The 6000-nt window shown below is 36.6% G+C and overlaps 1 protein-coding gene across 2 annotated transcripts in view; it reads left to right on the top strand.

Moving 5' to 3' along the window:
• Nucleotides 1–1665: 1665 nt before the first annotated feature.
• osbpl3b (oxysterol binding protein-like 3b) overlaps nucleotides 1666–6000 on the top strand; it is a 96147-nt gene continuing 91812 nt past the window's right edge. The window contains exon 1 of one of the 2 annotated variants that reach the window (XM_048152095.1): nucleotides 1666–2044. The gene's annotated coding sequence lies outside the window, so the exon portion shown is untranslated. The remainder of the gene's footprint in view (nucleotides 2045–6000) is intronic. The other variant, XM_048152097.1, reaches the window with a different exon arrangement.

Genomic DNA, 6000 nt, shown 5'->3' with positions numbered 1-6000 from the left:
AAAATATAATGCAATAACCATTAATTCAACAACATAAGATGTAACAAACCCTAATGTGCATGACAAAAACAAAAACCAAAAAAAAAAAAAAACAGAGACATATGCTAAAAATGAAAAACCATAAAATGTGAAGTGTCAGGGAATTCTAGAAACGTAAGTTTATAACTTTTTAATGTTAACTATAAGATGATTTGTTTATTTTTACTTCCAAAATGGTACATTAACCACATTTTACCGTGAAATTACATCAATTAATTATCAATTACCCTTGCACACCTGCAGGTAATGGATAGGTATGTAGGAGAAAGGACCAAAAGAGTCAAAAATCAAAAACAAAAAGTCCCACACACTATCAGTGCTTACAAAAGATGGATATGCCTGATGAAGGTCATGGGACCGAAACGTTGTTGCAAATAAAGGAATTTTGATAATTTTGTAAGCATTGATAGTGTGCAGGAATTTTTTAAATGTAAAATTACATGAAATGTATTGCAGTTTATAACATCTATTACAGCAATTAACAGTTTTTTTTTTTTTTTTTTACTTTAGCAGTTTTTACAGTCTTAGTTAAAATTACAATCTTTTTACAGTGAAATCAATGCCATAGTAGAAAAACTCATCAAATCTCTCACCTTTTCTTTTAATGAGACATCCAGGCTTGTTTATCTTTCACAGGTTTTGATAGTTCTAGGAGCAAACATGTGAAGAACCTTTCATGACTAGTTTCTGAAATCTGGCTGGTGAATGTACATTTTCAGCTATGAGTGTCATCCATACAAATGACCAAACATGTGCTTTCGGCCAGTGGTTCCCAAACACATTCCCACATTTGCATGTCTTCTTTGTCTGACACACCAATTTTAGATCTTTGAGTCACTATGAGCTGACAACCATAATCAGGTGTGTTTGATGGAGGAGATATGCAAAATGTGCAGTGTAGGTGGGCCTCCAGAAATGTGTTTGGGAACCACTGCTTTAGGCTATATCTTTCCTCAAATTCCCTAAAAAAAAAACAAAAAAACAAAAACAAACAAAAAAAGATAATTGCAAATATATTCTTCTTTTGACTAATATTATTATAGGTTTGTTATATTAGACTATTTAAATACATTTAGAATAATTGTAATATTATTATAGATTAATATTTAATCTAATATTTCATGCAATCATTTATTGCAATCAACAACATTAAAATCATCCAACTGGGTAGCTTTACCCGTGGGTATGTCAGTGCTTTATAGAGGGTCTTTTTTCCATCTATGGTCCATCTGGAAATGTGTCAAAGGTCAAGGAAAGTCTAAGAAAATGATGCTATGTAGGCTATTATAAAAGCTGTATACAAAGTGACTTTGGAGTGACCTTCATAAGGACCAACATCCATCACCAAATAGCCTATTTAAAATGTTGCTGACCAGGGGAAGCAGCTAAGCAAAGATGTATTAATAAATTAGAAAATGTAGGCATTATGTTAAAAAGAACCATTTATATTCATCAAAGTAACCAAAGAGCAACAAAATTGGGTGCTTAAAAACATTAATAAGTTTAGTGAGCTCTGAGAATGCGGCGACGTCACGGAAAGGTGTTGTCAACCCAGTGTAGCCCCGCCTCTACTTGTGACGTACGTGGTAATTCCCCCGCTGATTGGATAAGGTCACTTTCAGTTGCGTCTGTGAACCGCTCGCAGAACCCACGCGCACAAGACCGTTTATTTGCACAGTGAGCGCGAGGGCAGCGCATCTTCTGACTCGTTTTTGATTCAGCTCATTTAATCTTTTTATTTCTACATGTCGAATAACAGCGGTTTGTTTCAATATTTAACTGTATCCAGTTGTATTGCTTGGAGGTCAGTTACGCTAATACCCATCGTAAACTTCAAAAGAGGTGACAGTCTCCTCACAAATCGATTTGGTTTGTTATTATTCTTCGCTTGATACGCTGTGTTGTCGACAAGATGCCGCGCGGATACATTTCGTAGTTCTCTCCGCAGTTTTCTTATCCTCCGGAAGTGGCGGTCAGTTTAACACTAGTTTCTTCAGTTTAAAAGGTAAGTTAAAAACTTCTTCAACTACTGTAATTATGGCATTCCTTATTCTTTTCACAATTTTATTGGTTCTGCATGCCATGCAGTCCGGAAACATGTCCATGCATGATTGCAAGCAATGTATTTACCAAGTCAAGACTGTAAAAACGCTATAATAACTGATGTGATTAGGAAACTATTTTAGCTCGGGCGTGGACGACAGGAATTTTTGCAGCTATAACTAAAAATCCCTTTTGAAGAGAAAAGTATATCAGTGTTTTAGTTTGAGAGTTGCTTAATGGCTATACATTATCTTAATTTTGAGGGTTGGCTGACATTTATTTACTGAATTCATGGCATTATATTAATGTGAGCTATTTTCTTGAATGCACAAGGCATCAAACGTGAATTTTATTGGCCAAAGTTATTCTTTCATCTTTCTTCAATAAAGAATGTGATCACGCATGTGTCAGTATTAGAGTCTTTCTGTATTGATGACTTTAATCTCTTTAGATGCAAATAGGTTCATTAAATTTGCAGTAGGAAATTTGGTGCTTGCACTTCAACATGTATTAAATAACAAGCACTCTAAAGTACAACTCACAAGCTTGTCTAATTGCCTCAGTGAAATGGCATGTAGTTGCAAGTGAAGATGATGAAGGTGATGATGATGGTTTGAAGAGTTAATGTCAAAGAATGTGTTTGAGAGGTCTGGGTGTGTGAACTACTGGGTGTCTGACTTTGAACACTATCTGAATGTGACAAGAAGCACTGTATCCATTAGAAATACTCTCTTTTGTCATTTCCCTGTCACCATGGTAACAGATTGTGAAATGTGTTTTCTATGTATGTACTAGTCCTAACCAGAACTGTGTGCCAGCGAAGTACATTTTTTTAATACTTGCTACCACATTATTTAAAGGGACATTGAGCTGCCTCAGTGGCCAATTTGTGAATATTTTCGCAGCAAGATATATTGGGGGTGGACTGACTTTTATCTTCCTTCACGGCCATTTAGAGTAGAAGCTATGTTCTCCCTCCCTATCTCTTTATTTGCCACTTTCTATTAACAATACTCCAAGAAACGCAGACTTCAATGCATTACAGTTTTTTAAAACTGAACACCGCAGTTGAACAGGACAGAGCATTTCTGCAGAGATTTCTAAAATGATTATTTCACACAATATCCCACTGTGAAATTCAGTGCGTAGTGATAGCCCAATATTTTATTGATGTACACGACACAAATTAACGCTGAGTCAGAGTGTGTTTGTAGATTTCTTCAGCCTGTGTCAGTGTATCAAAGCATGATTGGATAGAACAGGGGGTCAAATTGCCCTCTGCGTAGCTTGAACACCAGTTGATTTTTGCAGTGATATGCGAAAAGGCTGTTTCTAACAGAATGGACTGAAAATGAATCTGGCAGGTTGCGGATGTCTTCAATAACATCTAAAATGATGAATGACAGCAGTTAATCCTGCCTCAAGATCAGTGCCACAATGTCATGAGAAATACAGCTTTAACCTAGTTTGCAACCTAATGTGTCAGTTTGTACATTAAAGTATTTTTGTTAACTAAAAATGTTACAAATTGAAAGTTTCACTGTATTTCGACTGACAAATAGAACAGACATAATCCAAGAATGCATATATAAGAAAGTCAACCTCAGACATATTGGCAAACTCAAAATAATTTCAGAGATGCTTAAGTTCAATGATAAAGAAAAAAAAACATTTTGTAATATCTGTTTATTCATATGCCTATGAAGTAATGTTTTAAAATATTTCATTTAAAGGCACAATATTAAAGATTTTTGGATTAAAATATCCAAAAACCACTAGAACAATGTTATATAGTTTGTTGACTTGTGTACTTACATTATCCCAAATGTTTCCAAGAATGTTTAAATCCAGAGAAATAAGTAATTTTAACCAGGACACGGATCGTGTCCTTGCGTCGCCTATCAATGACATCATACCCGCATTACCCTCGATTTCTGGTTTTACTTTTGTAGAAACCATGGAAACACCAAAGACACTTTAGTATGTGAACCACTTGCAGAATCTGTGAAAATGTGAAGAATTTTAACAAAATAAGAGAGATGACCCGGGGGTGAAAACTTTTTGAATTTGAAGGTAAATTGTACTTAATTTGTCTTCTGGGAAACATGCAAGTATCTTCTGTTGCTTCCAAAGGGCAGTACTAAATGGAAAAAAGAGATATTTAAACAAAATAAGAAAAATTTCATCCTGTTCAAAAGTTTTCACTTTCACTTATATGTAAACCTCTTTTATGTAAAATATCTTACTCAGGACAGTGCTAAATAAAAAAATAACATGCATTTTGTATGATCTCTCTTATTTTGTTAAAAATTTTCACATTTTCACAGATTCTGCAATACTTTTTCATGCAACTGTATTATGTGTTTTATTAGACATATGAGCAACTGTTTGGATACATTAATTGACAAAAAACTAATCATGTTAAATAGCTCAACACAGTAAGTCTTATTGTTTAAATCTCATTTTCTTGATTTACCACGAATACCATGTTTTACCATGCACGCCTAATATCGATCTAGCTTACTGCAGTGTGCAACAAGTGTCTCATAGCAGCTGCCGAGTGAACAAAGAGTAGCACTATAACAACTTTGAACACACAAAGGTATCTAATATGATAAAAAAAGCTCTGCTTTACCCCACATTCTCATGACCAGAAGAAACGGAAGTGGCGACAGAGGCATATTAAAAGATCTGCTGCTCTCGAGCCGTGTGTTGCACTCGTCTCTCATTAGCAATCGCTCTAGCGGCTTCATTCCACTCCAGCGGCTTTCAGCCACACCCTGCTTACTACTAAATAATAATATAATAATAATAATTCCTTACATTTATATAGTGCTTTTTCTGGGCACTCAAAGCGCTTTACACATGGAAGGGGGGAATCTCCTCAACCACCACCAACGTGCTGCATCCACCTGGATGATGCGACAGCAGCCATATTGCGCCAGAACGCCCACCACACACTAGCTTATTGATGGAGAGGAGACAGAGTGATGAAGCCAATCAGTGTATGGGGATGATTAGAAGGCCATGATGGACAGAGGCCAATGGGCAAATTTGGCCAGGATGTCGGGGTTACACCCCTACTCTTTTCGAAGGACATCCTGGGATTTTTAACAACAACAGAGAGTCAGGACCTCGGTTTAACGTCTCATCTGAAGGACGGTGCTTTTTGACAGTATAGTGTCCCCATCACTATACTGGGGTGTTAGGACCCACACAGACCACAGGGTGAGCACCCCCTGCTGGCCTCACTAACACCTCTTCCAGCAGCAACCTAGTTTTCCCAGGAGGTCTCCCATCCAGGTACTAACCAGGCTCAGCCCTGCTTAGCTTCAGTGGGCAACAAGTCATGGGCTACAGGGTGATATGGCTGCTGGCAAACAAACTACTGGCAAACTACTAAAGTAATGCTAATAAGTCTATAATACATTAGCTCATCCATGAATATGATTCTTAGACGTGAGGACACCCCCCATGATTCGGCAAAATCATGGCGCCATCAAGCTACGCCTTTGTTTTGAAAAATGACATATTGTGCCTTTAAGGACTTTTATCTATTAATGAATTTATGCATTTAACTGTAATTCATTTTATTAATTAATCAGCATATCATGTTAAATTACATTAATCCAAAAAAATATATATATAGTATTAAACATGTTTATAACATTGTTATAATGTAAATATGGCTCGCACATTATATTAGGTGTCTTTAACTACTATTCACTTGGTGAACATGGTGTTCATGTTGTATTGCCAAACACATTTGCTGCTATTGAGGTGGGATACGGGTAAGGTTAGGGACAGGTTTGGTGGTCTGGTTAGGTTTAAGTGTGGGTCATGTACCCCCGGCGTGTGGTGGGTTTTGTGGGGGGTAATTGAGAATGAATGGGGTAAAGTCACGTGAGAGGAGGCAAT

The sequence above is a fragment of the Megalobrama amblycephala genome, linkage group LG13, assembly GCF_018812025.1.
Source record: "Megalobrama amblycephala isolate DHTTF-2021 linkage group LG13, ASM1881202v1, whole genome shotgun sequence".
Taxonomy (NCBI): domain Eukaryota; kingdom Metazoa; phylum Chordata; class Actinopteri; order Cypriniformes; family Xenocyprididae; genus Megalobrama; species Megalobrama amblycephala.
The sequence above is the reverse complement of the archived record's forward strand: the minus strand, read 5'-3'. Positions and strand labels throughout refer to the sequence as shown.